Source organism: Procambarus clarkii, chromosome 17, assembly GCF_040958095.1.
Source record: "Procambarus clarkii isolate CNS0578487 chromosome 17, FALCON_Pclarkii_2.0, whole genome shotgun sequence".
Taxonomy (NCBI): domain Eukaryota; kingdom Metazoa; phylum Arthropoda; class Malacostraca; order Decapoda; family Cambaridae; genus Procambarus; species Procambarus clarkii.
Genome location: NC_091166.1, coordinates 108,385 through 124,904, shown reverse-complemented (window position 1 = coordinate 124,904; position 16,520 = coordinate 108,385). Strand labels below are relative to the sequence as shown.

Below are 16,520 nucleotides of genomic sequence, written 5' to 3'. Positions count from 1 at the left end.
TAAATCAAATGAAATATGAGAGCCAGAGAGAGAGAGCGAGAGCCAGAGAGAGAGCGCCACAGAGCCCGAGAGAGAGAGCGTGAGCCAGAGAGAGAGTGAGTCAGAGAGAGAGAGAGAGCCAGAGAGAGAGAGAGCCAGAGAGTGAGAGAGAGAGAGCCAGAGAGAGAGAGAGAGCCAGAGAGAGAGAGAGAGCCAGAGAGAGAGAGAGAGAGAGCCAGAGAGAGAGAGAGCCAGAGAGAGAGAGAGAGCCAGAGAGAGCGAGAGCCAGAGAGAGCGAAAGAGCCAGAGAGAGCGAAAGAGCCAGAGAGAGCGAGAGAGCCAGAGAGAGAGAGACAGAGCCAGAGAGAGAGACAGAGCCAGAGAGAGAGAGAGCCAGAGAGAGAGAGAGAGAGCCAGAGAGAGAGAGAGAGAGAGAGAGCCAGAGAGAGAGAGAGAGAGAGAGAGAGAGCCAGAGAGAGAGAGAGAGAGCCAGAGAGAGCGAGAGAGAGCCAGAGAGAGAGAGAGAGAGCCAGAGAGAGCGAGAGAGAGAGAGAGAGAGCCAGAGAGAGAGAGAGCCAGAGAGAGAGAGAGCCAGAGAGAGAGAGAGAGAGCAAGAGAGCCAGAGAGAGAGAGAGAGACAGACAGAGACAGAAAGACACACACACAACAAAAGAGGAGACAGAACAAAATTAAGGCAAGGAGAGAGAAGACAGAACAGAAACAACAGAGAGAGGAGAGAAATGAGAAATCATTGAAGAGAAGGGGAAGAGAAACACAAGATAAGAAAAAGATACAAGAAAAATATACAAGATAAAAATGACATAAATGAATACCACAAATATAAAAAGTAAAGGAAGAGAGAAGCTAGAAGAGACAGGAAACGAGAGGTGTTAGAAGAGAGGAGGAAAGGAGAGATTAAAGGACAAGAAAAACAGGAGAGAAACGTAAAAGAAATAAAAAAAGGGACATTTGTGAGGAGAGAAAATAAAGAGACCAGAGAAGACCATATATCAAGAGTGTGAGGATAAAGACTTATATATTTTCTTAGTAGACATCCTCTGGCTCTTGTTGCCCCTCTTGTATACGAATTGTACTTGCAAGTTTTCCCTGAAAAGATATTAACAAAATTAATATTTAATTATTTATTTATATAAATTACACACACACAAACTTATATATATATATATATATATATATATATATATATATATATATATATATATATATATATTCAGAGACCAGAGACCAATTATATATATATATATATATATAATTTCGTAAACCTCACCCTGTAAACATTCATGTTTCTACATGTTAAACAAGCTACGAGGATGAGGGAAGGGGATGTTCCCTCCATGCTGGATATTATATTTACCAGGAAAGAGAAAGATATATTTATCATTCAGTACCTCCCTCCTTTGGTACCTCCCTCCTTTTACCCAAGTGACATGGTCACTTGGGTAAAAGTGACCATGTCTTTTTGGGAATAAAGTATGCAATGCATTATAATCTGGAAGAAAATGAGCTTGAAGCAGTTGAAAAACCTGACTTGTGGAGAGGTCATTATGGGGAACTCAGATATTTCCTTAAGGAATTTGACAAACACTTGCTGTTAGGACATGAAGTAAATGAGATGTATGTCAAGTTTTGTGAAATATATGATAATGGCACAACAAAATTTATACTAAAGCAGAGATGCAGAACTAGGAAAAGGGGAAAAATTGCCCAAACATACAAGCAATACAAAGATGCGAGAAACAACAATAGCAGTAAGGAGAGGGGCAGAAAGACTATGACTTTCGGTCATATTCAACAACACAAATATACATACACACACACACATTATTGGAAAAAATTGGAATTGGAATATTGGAAAAAATAATTAAAACTAAATGGGTAGAACACCTGGAGAGAAATGATATAATTTCAGACAGACAGTATGGTTTTCGATTTGGAAGATCCTGTGTATCGAATTTACTCAGTTTCTATGATCGAGCAACAGATATATTACAGGAAAGAGATGGTTGGGTTGACTGCATCTATCTGGACCTAAAAAAGGCATTCGACAGTTCCACATAGAGAGGTTGTTCTGGAAACTGGAAAATATTGGAGGGGTGACAGGTAAGCTTCTAATATGGATGAAAAATTTTCTGACATAGAAAAATGAGGGCAGTAATCAGAGGCAATGTATCGGACTGGAGAAATGTCACAAGTGGAGTACCACAGGGTTCAGTTCTTGCACCAGTGATGTTTATTGTCTACATAAATGATCTACCAGTTGGTATACAGAATTACATGAACATGTTTGCTGATGATGCTAAGATAATAGGAAGGATAAGAAATTTAGATGATTGTCATGCCCTTCAAGAAAACCTGGATAAAATAAGTATATGGAGCACCACTTGGCAAATGGAATTTAATGTTAATAAATGCCATGTTATGGAATGTGGAACAGGAGAACATAGACCCCACACAACCTATACATTATGTGAGAAATCTTTAAAGAATTCTGATAAAGAAAGAGATCTAGGGGTGGTTCTAGATAGAAAACTATCACCTGAGGACCACATAAAGAATATTGTGCGAGGAGCCTATGCTACGCTTTCTAACTTTAGAATTGCGTTTAAATACATGGATGGTGATATACTAAAGAAATTGTTCATGACTTTTGTTACGCCAAAGCTAGAATATGCAGCTGTTGTGTGGTGCCCAACAACAGAAGTTGGCCCATATCTTAAGAAGCACATCAACAAACTGGAAAAGGTGCAAAGACATGCTACTAAGTGGCTCCCAGAACTGAAGGGCAAGAGCTACGAGGAGACGTTAGAGGCATTAAATATGCCAAAACTAAAAGACAGAAGAGGTGATATGATCACTACATACAAAATAGTAACAGGAATTGATAAAATCGACAGGGAAGATTTCCTGAGACCTGGAACTTCAAGAACAGGAGGTCATATTGAAACTAGCTTAACACAGATGCTAAAGAAATATAAGAAAATTCACTTTCGCAAATAGAGTGGTAGACGGTTGGAACAAGTTAGGTGAGAAGGTAGTGGAGGCCAAGACTGTCAGTAGTTTCAAAGCGTTATATGACAAAGAGTGCTGGGAAGACGGTCTCATCCTTTAACTACACTTAGGTAATTACACACACACACACACATACATATTATATATATATATATATATATATATATATATATATATATATATATATATATATATATATATATATATATATATATATATATATATATATTATATATATATATATATATATATATATATATATATATATATATATATATATATATATATATATATATATATATATGTCGTACCTAGTCGCCAGAACGCACTTTTCAGCCTACTATGCAAGGCCCGATTTGCCTAATAAGCCAAGTTTTCATGAATTAATATATTTTCTCTATTTTTTTTCTTATGAAATGATAAAGCTATCCATTTCATTATGTATGAGGTCAATTCTTTTTTTATTGGAGTTAAAATTAATAGAGATATATGACCGAACCTAACCTATCTTTATAGGTTAGGTTAGGTAGCTGAAAATGTTAGGTTAGGTAGTCGAAAAAACATTAATTCAAGAAAACTTGGCTTATTAGGCAAATCGGGCCTTGCATAGTAGGCTGAGATGTGCGTTCTGGCTACTAGGTACGACACATTATATATATATTTATATATATATATATATATATATATATATATATATATATATATATATATATATATATATATATATATATATATATATGTATATATATATATATATATATATATATATATATATATATATATATATATATATATATATATATATATATCGGACAATTAGTAAAAAAAAAAAAAAAAAAAAATTAAATTATTTTACCTTGTACCTAGATCCACCAGGCCTGTTTGGTGCCTGTTTCAGTACTTCAGACATCTGGAAGGTCACATCCTCCTCCTCAACTTGTGGATGTGCGTTGATAGATGATTCTGTAAAATTAAGTTATTTATATAATAATAAATTCAGTATAACAATAATATTCTGTAAAATTAAAAGTAATTTATACATCAATCAGATAAAACTCTCCAGAGATGGTGATACACAACATATAAAGGACAAGTTTCAGAACAAAATATGCATTTAGGAATAAGGTTTTGTACATGTAGGTAGCACATGAGAAAATAAGTGGAAGGTGATCAAGTTTATATTAACATGTTAATGACTTTGTTAAGGCTTTGCAAGAATGAAAAAATATTAATAATATAATATCACCTACCAATTAATTGTACATCATTTATAAGTCAATTATTTGCATTATTATTATTCAATACTAATGATATAAAAATGCATTTTGTAATCTACTATTTATGCAAGTATTAAGCACAGGATCATGAAATAAACTGCAAAATACTGTAATGGATAAACCAATTAATTTTACATTTTCCTATAGCTAAGTCAGTCAGTTCTATTAGCAGCAGAGAACAATTATGCCCAACCTCTATTAAATGAAACAATCTTAAGAGCAAGTGATAGAAATATAATCATTTATGCTTGGGATTATGGAATGGTTCCAAATATGAAAAATATCAAGTTTTTTGGTTAAAATTTTTTAACTTAAAATTTACATTTTTAAGTGAATTTTAAACTTTAAAAAAATTATTTAATTTTTTGGTTACTTACTTAAAATAACATTATATAGTTCTTGTTTTTGTAGAAATGCCAATTTCTTCTTTTGCCCTTCCAGACTGTATAGTGACCACAGGCCGTTTGTTCATATCTTCATTATTCTTCGAACTGTGGTTGCACAATCAGACCCACGTACACTGGTTAAAAGCATCACCTAAAAGCAACAACAAAAATGTAGTACACTGACGAATTTTGAATATATATATATATATATATATATATATATATATATATATATATATATATATATATATATATATATATATATATATATATATATATATATATATATTAGTTGATTTTATACCCGCATTAGGTCAGGTGATAATACAATGAAGGTGATAATAAAGCCATTCACAACTGCAGGCCTAATAAAAAAAGGAGGTGGCATAGCAATATCTTACAAAGATACCTTCATCTGCAATAGTCTCATTAGTAATAGAGACGACTATTGTGAATATACCTTTGCCAAGTTCTCCAGTAAATCCCTTAAATCCTCCTTGACTATAAGTGCCATCTATAGATTTCCCAATACCGACATAGCTTCATTCTCAGATAACGTAAGGAATCTTATCATAAATAACAATCTCAACAAAAATCAAACCAACTTAGTGGTTTGTAATGGTGAACAAAACATGCAGATACTTATATATAACCTGTGAATAGAGTGTAATAACACCAAAACTATTTGTTTATTGTTTTATGACCATAATAATTGAATCACTAATATGATTCACTAATATATAATCCTAATAATAATCACTAATATATAATCCATTGAGCATGCTGCATCTCTTTCAGTCTCTTTGCAATTTGAACAAGAGGGATTTTAATTGATCGAACCATATTCTTAAAGTAAAGTAAATGAGATGTATTCCATATTTTGCAAAATATACGATGAAGGCACACAAACATTCATACCAAAACTGAAGGGCAGGATTTATGAGGAGACATTAGAGGCATTAAATATTCCAAACTAGAAGACAGAAGGAAAAGAGGAGATATGATCACTACGTACAAAACAGTAACAGGAATTGATAAACTTGATAGGGAAGATTTCCCGAGACCTGGAATTTCAAGAACAAGAGGTTATAGATTTAAACGAATTAAACAAAGATGCCGAAGAAATGTAAGACAATTCACTTTTGCAAACAGAATGGTAAACGGTTGGAACATGTTAGGTGAGAAGGTGGTGGAGGCCAAATCCGTCAAAAGTTTCAAAGCATTATATGACAAAGAGTGCTGGGAAAATGGGACACCACGAGTGTAGCTCTCCATCCCAAATATTGGGATGGAGAGCTACATTGATATTGATTGATAACCCAAATGAATTTTTCATGGATATGATACCAACATCAAATCATAAATCAGATGTGATCCTATCCCCACTGGATTTTGAAGAAGCCATAGACAGTATGCCTATGCACTCTGCACCAGGCCCTGACTCTTGGAACTCTATATTCATCAAGAACTGTAAAAAACGTTATCGCAGGCCCTTCACATTCTTTGGAGACAAAGCCAAGATACTGGCATTGTCCCTGACATACTAAAAACCGCAGAGATAGCACCGCCCCATAAAGGAGGAAATAAGGCAGAGGCAAAAAACTACAGACCGATAGCACTAACATCGCACATCATAAAAATCTTTGAGAGAATGCTAAGAAGTAAGATCACAAAATACATGGAATCACAGCATCTCCATAACCCCAGACAACATGGTTTCAGAACAGGGCGCTCTTGCCTATCACAGTTGCTGGACCACTCTGACATGGCACTAGATGCCATGGAAGACAAACAAAACGCTTTGACAAAAAAAAGCCTTTGACAAATGTGACCATTGTGTTATTGCACATAAAATGCGTTCAAAAGGAATTACCGGAAAAATAGGCAGATGGATATACAACTTCCTGACTAATAGAACCCAATGTGTAGTAGTCAACAAAATAAAATCTGGACCATCAACCGTAAAGAGCTCAGTCCCCAAGCGTACTGTGCTTGCTCCAATACTTTTTCTCATCCTCATATCGGACATAGACAAGGACACAACCTATAGTACTTGATCATCCTTTGCAGATGACACTAGAATCTTCACGAGAGTAGGCAACATAGAGGACACGGCAAACCTCCAATCAGATGTAAATCAGGTCCTTCTATGGGCTACAGAAAATAACATGGTGATTAACGAACATAAGTTTCAGCTCATGCGCTACGGAAAAAATAAAAAATATAAAAACGGAAACCACTTACAAAACTCAGTCAAATCATAACATTGAACGGAAAAGCAACGTAAAGGATTTGGGTGTACTGATGTCAGAAGGCCTTACATTTAAAGAACACAATAAAGTAGCCGTCACAACTGCAAGAAAAATGACAGGATAGATAACAAGAACTTTTCACACTAGAGATGCTATACCGATGATGATAGTTTTCAAGACGCTAGTGCTCTCTAGAGTGGAATACTGCTGCATAATGAAAGCCCCTTTCAAAGCTGGAGAAATTACTGACCTATACTTATGCATTTATCTTCGGTTTAACACAACAGGCACCAGACACACGCTAGGCATCATACACACTAGGATAAAACAAACATTAGGCCAGAAGTCAGAAAAGAATTCAAAGAATTTTACTGGAAAGGCTTGCTGTTAGGAAAGGAAGTAATTGAGATGAATTAATGCACAGTATGTCAATTTTGTGAAATATATGATAAAGGAACAAAAACATTTATACCAAAACAAAGATGCAGAACTAGGAAACAGGATTTGTTCAACTGAAATTTCAAGACGGACAGAGACCAAAAGACACAAAAATGGAATCAATATACGAAGAGGCCAAACCCCCAAACATACCAGTAATACAAAGAGAAACAACTACACGGCAGTGAGGAGAGAGGCAGAAAGAAATTTTGAAAAAAAGGAACAAACAAATGTAAAGTAGAACAAATCATATTCTATAAATACAGCAACAACCAATTGCAGGTAAAGGATAATATTCAGAGCTTTTAAATGCATGGATGGCGAAATACTCAAGAAATTGTTCACGACTTTTGTTAGACCAAAGTTGGAATATGCAGCGGTTGTATGGTGCCCATATCTTAAGAAGCACATAAACAAACTGGAAAAGGTGCAAAGACATGCTACTAAGTGGCTCCCAGAACTGAAGGACAAGAACTATGAGGAGAGGTTAGAGGCATTAAATATACCAAATATACTACACAAATATATATACTACACATGCACAATAAACTACCCTACACAGGCTGAGTATGGTGTGTACAATAAATTATTAGCTAAAAGATAAGACTGAGTTTGTATAAATGGGGGTTAAGTCAGAGTGGGAAAATGTAAGTGGAGTGCCTAAAAACCCTGTCCTGGGACCTCTGTAATTCATAATATATACAAATAATTTAGACTCAGGTTTGATCAGCAATATTTGAAAATTTCCAGACGATACAAAAGGGATTTTTTTCTGGATTCAGGATTATTTTTTTATGGCTGAAAACAGGTTTTCAGCAATAAAAGAAATACAGTATTGCTGGAACAACCGTCGACATCTTCAAGAGAAAACCTGAACATCTTCAAGAAGTGAAGATGACCTTGAGAAGAAGTATAGGTTGGGAGAAGTATAGGTTAGGAATTGTCTCCAAAGAATTCTCAAAGAATTACTCGTTATTGCTATCCAAGATAATTAGACGAGCCAAAGCTAAATACTACGAAGATAAATTTACCCAAATAAAGAGTACCTTACCTAAAAATATGTATGTACCTTACGTAAATAAACATTTGATTTTGAAGTGCCGGACAAACAAGGCTGTGGTGGATATGTGGGCCTGAGGGGCCTGTCCAAGCAACAGCCTGTTGGACCAAGCTCTCACATGTCAAGCCTGGCCTTGGAAGGGCTTGGTGAGTAGAACAACTACCAGAACCCTATAATGCATGTATCAAGGCGTCCAGGCAGTGAGCACCACATAATGCAGTGCAGTCCTGTAAGAATAAGCACAGTAAGTATGGGCATGGAGGGGGTGCAGCAGTGGCTTGTGAAGGGCTGGAGAGTAAATGGACATGCCCAGGGGTAAAAAGCATTAGGGTAACAGAACATAGCCCATAAAAATAGTAATGACAATGAATGAATAATTATATGAATGCAATAATACTTCATATCTCAATAGGAATACTAAGCAGGATGCAAGACAAGGTACTGGTGGTGATAGTGGTTGGTACAAGTCCTCACATCCCCACAGACACCAGTAACAGCCCTCACCTCCCAACACAGTACCCTTGTAGCGAGTTAATCTTATACTCGCTTCATTATCTTATAGCATAACTAATTAACACTAATTACAGAAGCTACACAGGTGATACTTTGGTGTGAGTTGAGCGCACTGAGCGTCGGTATCGCTACACCCTTGTTCCTTAACAACCCTTTGGACCTTTATTACAGAAAAATAGAATCAATTAATTTAATAAAATATAAAATATAAGTGCTTACTTACGATAATACTATCGGTGGAACACAAAATCTTCTTCTTCTTGATAGTAGGTGCAGTTTGCATGAAGGGTTAGTCCTCGCCATGACTGAACTGACGACAAAATGGCCGATGTGTTGATATGGCGTCAGGTGACGCTGTGACGTCACAGGTGAGGGACGCTTTGCGCATTACTCCCTCGTACTTAAAAAGTACTACAGGTACTTTTTGGTTTTATTTTTGAATATGGCAGAAGTTGGACAGCTTTTCAAATCATTATAAGGGAGTGAGTTCCATAGACTAGGTCCCTTTATTTACATAGAGTGTTTACATAGATTAAGTTTGACTCTGGGGATATCAAAGAGATATTTATGTCTGGTGGGGACGTGGCCATGTGTTCTATTACATCTGTCCAGGAAGAGTTTCAGAACAGGGTTTGCAGTTAGAAAAAGGGCTTTATAAACGTAATTTAAACAGGAGAATGTATGGAGTGAATTTGTTTAGCATGTTTAAGGATTTGAACAAGGGAGCTGTGTGTTGTCTGAAGGTAGAGTTATTTATTGTCCTGATAGCAGATTTTTACTGGATGATGATGGGCTTGAGGTAGTTTGCAGAGGTTGAACCCCAAGCACAAACGCCATAAGAATGATAGGGATAGATAAGTGCATAATAGAGTGAGAGGAGAGCAGAGTAGGGTACATAATATCTGATCTTAAACAGTATACCAACTGTTTTAGAAACCTTTTTAGTTATGTGTTGTATATGGGTGCGGAAGTTGAGTCTCTTGTCTAAGTATAGGCTAAGAAACTTTCCATCATTTTTATTGCTAATGTTTACATTATCTATCTGAAGCTGAATTGCATTTGTTGATTTGTTTCCAAATAAGATATAGTAGGTCTTTTCTATGTTTTGTGTGAGGTTTGTTGGTTGACATCCACAAGTAGACTTTTTTTAATTAATTGTTTACAACATTATTTAACAGGAGTGGGTTGGGGTCAGAGTAGATGAGTAGTATCATCAGCCAACAATATAGGTTTAAGTATGTTAGAGACATTAGGGAGATCATTGATGTATATAAGAAACAGGAGGGTCCTAGGATGCTGCTCTGTGGCACCTTTACGGTAATTAAGTGGTAGAGTGGGAGAGGTTATATCATTGATGGCTTCATATTGGTGTCTGTTACTAAGATAGGATCGGATATAGTTTAGGGCAAGGCCACGGATTCCATAATGGTGGAATTTAAGTAAGAGGTAGTTATGGTTAACAGTATCAAAGGCCTTTCTCAGGCCGATGAAGAGTTCAATTGGAAACTCACTTTTGTCAAGGGCTGAGAAGATTAAGTCAAGCAGACTAACAATAGCATCATTGGTACTCTTTTGGGAGCGGAAGCCAAACTGACAGGGACTTAGTATATTGAATTTTACAAGATTGGAGTAGAGCTGTTTGTAAAAAAAAAAAAAATAATTTTGATAATATAGGTAGATTCGATATGGGTCTGTAATTATTTATGTCTGCCGTGTTACCTCCTTTATGAACTGGCGTTACTCTTGCTTTTTTAAGGATATCAGGGAAGGTATGACACTCTAGGGATTTGTTGAACAGCAGTGCTATGGATGGTGCAAGGGCATGGGAGGCACGCCTGTGTACCATCGATGGTATTTCACTAATGTTCCCAGCTTTGGTTTTTAGCGAGTGAATGATGGACACAACATCTGTAGGGCTGACCGGAGAGAGGAGAAGAGAGTTTGGATAGCTGCGTGAAAGATATGTGGTAACATATGTCTGAGTCTCTGGGATTTTTCGGGCAAGGTGAGCACCAAACGATGAAAAGAAGCTATTAAATTCAGTTGCTGTTTCAAGATCTGTTGCAGGTGTATAACCATCCTTGGAGATTTTTATCTTATTATGTGAATGTTGTTTAGCTCCTAGGATGGTAGAGATGGCTCTCCATGTGCTTTTTATGTTGCCTTTTGCTTCTTTGAATCTATTCTCGTAATAGGAACGCTTTGCTCTTATTATACTGGTAAGCACTGATGAATACCTCTTAACTACTTCTTTTCCAACTAGGCCAATCCTAAGTTTTTTTTTCATATTCATGTTTCTTGTCGATTGCTTTAAGTATGCCATTAGTGAGCCAGGGATTATTTAACCTTTTTGCCAGTTACTTGCTTGGTGAGGAGAGGACAATACGTATTGTAAAGGCTTTAAATTTTGGAAAGAGGCTAGTTAACGAATTATTATCCTGTGTATTGATAAATTTAGATTCCCAGTTTACATTGTGGAGGGCATTTGTGAGATTGCCTATTGCCGCTTCACATTGTAACCTAAAGGTAATTTTCTTGTTACCTGGTGGTGTTATGGCCATGTTCGCTACAAGGAAGGTAGGATAGTGGTCAGTTGTTCTGTCAGTGATTATACTTGATGTAAGAGGAGCTGTTATGTTGGTCCATCAGTGATCCAGGGTAGTCGCAGATGTCTGAGTGACTCGGGTGGGCCTGGTGATTGCGGGGATGAGCATACAGGAATTCATGCTGTTGAGGAAACAGTCTACTTGAGGGTTATTTTGTAGCCCTAGGTCAATATTGAAATCACCTCTGAGAACTATGTGATTTTTGTTGAGATTATTGTTTATGATAAGGTTCCTCAAGTTGTTATTGTATTTGTGTCTAGCTTCAGACACAAGCATGTTACAGTTATGTCTTAAAGAGTTGAGAGCAATTAAGGATGATAAAGAGTCACTTACAACTAATGTATCAAGTTTGGATACTTGTACACATTTCAGTGCAAGGAGCAAGGCAAATAGTTCAGTCTGAAGGGTAGAGGCCCAGTTGTTTATACGGACTCCCCACTCAAAATATAAGTCATATCCTATTGCCAGGACAACTGCACTTCCAGCTGCACCCGTTGGGCGCTGTAGGAAACCTTCAGTGTATATGATTTGAGAGAGAGAATGCTCTGTGGACAGAGCATCAATATGGCTTAAGACGTTGAGCTTTGCCTCAAGACAAAGCTGGGACTGATCTCTAATTTGCTCCTTTGATGGAAAGGGAGGGATTAAAATTGAAAAGGGTGTAATTTCCTACAGTGCAGGAAAGTGCTATTGTTGTCTCTCTTGGTACAAATTATAAATCTGATACTTTCTGAGTTCAGTTCCAATTTTATTTATCTATTTGAAACAATGTTTACATTCAATAAAGAAATTCTGGAGGGCTTCTGTGCAAGGGTTAGGATGAGCTAGCCTAAGCATTTTTATACCAATTTGACAGTTATTTTCAGTAACACGATAAACAACGCTCGGAATATTAAGTTCCTTTCTCATATTAAGTATCTTTGTGGTACGAAGGCACCCAAGGATTATCCTCAAGGCTTCGTTCTGCAATTTTTCAAGCCCTCCAAGCTTTCTTTCAGGATGCCTTAAAGTTAGTTTAGTTCATTTATTATGCACCCCATACCCATCTTGTGGGCGGTAGTGGAAAGGGTTGCAGAGGCACATAATGGGCTCAGGGACTGAACCCAACAATTCATTTAGCTAAGCAAGTTACAATCTTGATGAGCTAGTTACAAAATTCAGTATAAGTCGTCACATCAACAATAGGTTCGAGATCGATCACAAGTACAGTTTCTAAATTAAGCAACTGACATATGTGGAGAGCTAGTGTCACAATTGATATGTTTGTCCTGCACACCGCTCCCCATCCAGTGGGCAGCGGTGGATAGGTTACAATCACTTAGTTACTACTTACAGTTAGCAAACTGGGGATATTTGGCTAAAATTTCTGGTACCAGATCATTTTGAATGAAATATTGACACATCGTTGGTACATTGGTTATAGAATTGTCTCTGAATTCACTATCACATAGTGACGAAGGGGTGTGCAAATAATTTTGTTGACAGTTAACATTTGGTCAGGTCTACATCGGCAGATAATGAGAATTCCCAGAAATACTTGTAACCGAGTCTAAGCCGAGCAGTAGTAACATCTAGAAGTCTGCTGATTTTATTGGATGAACCATAGATGTGTGGCTCCTTTTGCATAATAGTATTGAACGAAAGTTAATCTCCCCAAACACTTTCGCGTTTTGGGCAAGTTACCCCTCCACTCTCTCCATTTTTGTTTGGACATTCCCAGGTAGTGCGCGGAAATACTGAAAAGTGTATACTCTTTTCAACTTTGTCACCTTAATTCTCGTCCTATGTCTTTCATTTTGGTATCAATGCGTTCGCAATAGAATTCCCAACAGAACTATGTGCATATAATGTCAAAGACAGCAGCGCGCTCCACCCGCCGACAAGATGAATGTAGGCCAAGGGTACCAGAAAAAGAAAGCTGAGCCACCCTCAGGCAACTCTCATTACATTAGAGAGCGTGATAATACTGAAAAGTGTATACCCTTTTCAACTTTGTTACCTCAATTCTCATCCTAGTTTTTTCAATTTGGCATCAATGTGTTCGCAATAGAATTCTCTACAGGACTAAAGGCATATAAACTCCAAAAGCCCGGCTTACCATCCGCAACAAACAGAGTAAGCGAGAGTGTGTTACCAGGGAGCGCACAAGAGCGATAAAATGTATACACTCTTTTCATTTTGGTCACCCCAATTGTCATCCTAGGTCTTTCATTTTGGTATCAATGTGTTAGCAATAGAATTATCTACAGGTTTAAATGCATATAAACTCCAAAAGCAAGGTGTACCATCCGCACAAAACAGAGAAAGTGAGAGAAAGTAACCCGGGAGCACTCTAGTGCAATGTAATGTGAACACTCTTTTCACTTTGGTTACCTCAATTCTCGTCATATGTCTTTCATTTTGGTATCAATGTGTTCGCAATTGTATCTGCTGGCATTTTACCCTTTGCTTGGATCTGAAGGGTTTTAGGCTCACCACGATGCAATCTGATAGTACCACAGGTGTATATACCTATCTTCAAGCAGCAATTCACTCATTCAAACCGACTTATAATAGTTATCCATATATAAATGGTAATCTTTGTTCTACCTGTTAACCTGTCATATGAAGAAAGATTGTCAAAGCTTATATTACATTCTCTAGAAAAGCAAAGAATTAGGAGTGACATATGGTAGAGGTGCACAATGGGATGAATGGACATAACAAAGGGGACATTAATGGGGTATTAAAAGTAGCAACACAAGACAGAACTCGAAACAAAGTGTAAAAATTGGAAAAATTTAGATTTAGGAAAGAACTGCATGGGTAAATACACTGGGTTTGTACCTTAAGGTTCATGTATGCAATATTACAGAGTTCCAGTTAACTCCCATGCATGCAATTAATTTATGTTATGTTTATGTTTTTTATGTTAAAATGTTTTTGTTGATTTGTTTGTATATTTTCATAAGTAAAGCATGCTTACCGTCTTATTCCAAGTTTTATGATAACTTTACAAGGTTTAAAACATAAAGTTCAATATATATTCTGGTTTTCACACAGGAATTATACGTTAATATAACATCATAATAACGTAATGATGTCGTGTAAATAACGTTATACTGACGTCATATAAATGTTATATTTATGTTATAAGAACGTAAATTGGATAGCTTTACAGAAAGTAAACAAAAAAAACTAAATGTTGACTGAAAATTATTTATTCTTAAATATAAAGCATGAAAACATTATAATACCATAGCATTCACTATTATTTTTAAATTTTTACATAAATCTTAAAAAACTGTGTCTCAAGAATATATGTTTTTAGTTATATCCTTTGGTTTTAAGAACATCAGATATACGTATTTATGTCAAAAGTTACAGTATTACCTTTGTGGAACCATTTAAAAACGTCCACAAACGTTCTGTGTTTGCTGGGTATAGTCCTGGGGACCATTCAGGCTTGTTCGCATTTGTGTTCCTCATGTGTGCCTCAAAGAATGATGTGATCTGGTGAAATGCTATGCCCAAGATTACCATCCGAGTTGCCGTCGGGGAAGTGGCTCAAATAGCCTCGGCTATCACTTCCTTTTGACGGCCGTGATGGTCAAGTGGATTAAGGCACCCTGTAGTTACCAGTTGCGTTGCTCCTGGGAGTATGGGTTCGAGTCACTTCTGGGGTGTGAGTTTTCATTCGCATATAGTCCTGGGGACCATTCAGGCTTGTTCGCATTTGTGTTCCTCACGTGTGCCCCAAAGAATGAGGTGATTTGGTGAAATGCTATGCCCAAGATTACCATCCGAGTTGCCGTTGGGGAAGTGGCTCAAATAGCCTCGGCTATCACTTCCTTTTGACGGCTGTGATGGTCAAGTGGATTAAGGCGCCCTGTATAGTTACCAATTGCGTTGCTCCTGGGAGTTTGGGTTCGAGTCACTTCTGGGGTGTGAGTTTTCATTCGCATATAGTCCTGGGGACCATTCAGGCTTGTTCGCATTTGTGTTCCTCACGTGTGCCCCAAAGAATGAGGTGATTTGGTGAAAAGCTATGCCCAAGATTACCATCCGAGGTACCGTCGGGGAAGTGGCTCAAATAGCCTCGGCTATCACTTCCTTTTGACGGCCGTGATGGTCAAGTGGATTAAGGCGCCCTGTAGTTACCAGTTGCGTTGCTCCTGGGAGTATGGGTTCGAGTCACTTCTGGGGTGTGAGTTTTCATTCGCATATAGTCCTGGGGACCATTCAGGCTTGTTCGCATTTGTGTTCCTCACGTGTGCCCCAAAGAATGAGGTGATTTGGTTAAATGCTATGCCCAAGATTACCATTGGAGTTGCCGTCGGGGAAGTGGCTCAAATAGCCTCGGCTATCACTTCCTTTTGACGGCCGTGATGGTCAAGTGGATTAATGCGCCCTGTAGTTACCAGTTGCGTTGCTCCTGGGAGTATGGGTTCGAGTCACTTCTGGGGTGTGAGTTTTCATTCGCATATAGTCCTGGGGACCATTCAGGCTTGTTCGCATTTGTGTTCCTCACATGTGCCCCAAAGAATGAGGTGATATGTTAAAATGCTATGCCCAAGATTACCATCCGAGTTGCCGTCGGGGAAGTGGCTCAAATAGCCTCGGCTATCACTTCCTTTTGACGGCCGTGATGGTCAAGTGGATTAAGGCGCCCTGTAGTTACTAGTTGCGTTGCTCCTGGGAGTATGGGTTCGAGTCACTTCTGGGGTGTGAGTTTTCATTCGCATATAGTCCTGGGGGACCATTCAGGCTTGTTCGCATTTGTGTTCCTCACGTGTGCCCCAAAGAATGAGGTGATTTGGTGAAATGCTATGCCCAAGATTACCATCCGAGTTGCCGTCGGGGAAGTGGCTCAAATAGCCTCGGCTATCACTTCCTTTTGACGGCCGTGATGGTCAAGTGGATTAAGGCGCCCTGTAGTTACCAGTTGCGTTGCTCCTGGGAGTATGGGTTCGAGTCACTTCTGGGGTGTGAGTTTTCAT

General features: G+C 37.7%; 1 long non-coding RNA gene across 1 annotated transcript; it reads right to left on the bottom strand.

Annotated features, from left to right (window-relative positions):
- Positions 1-503: 503 nt before the first annotated feature.
- LOC138365713 (uncharacterized) lies at positions 504-9,261 on the bottom strand. Its single transcript, XR_011228954.1, has 3 exons — positions 9,159-9,261; positions 3,866-3,972; positions 504-1,086 (listed from the first exon to the last, which is right to left on the bottom strand). It is a non-coding gene; the product is annotated as an uncharacterized lncRNA (long non-coding RNA).
- Positions 9,262-16,520: the final 7,259 nt, after the last annotated feature.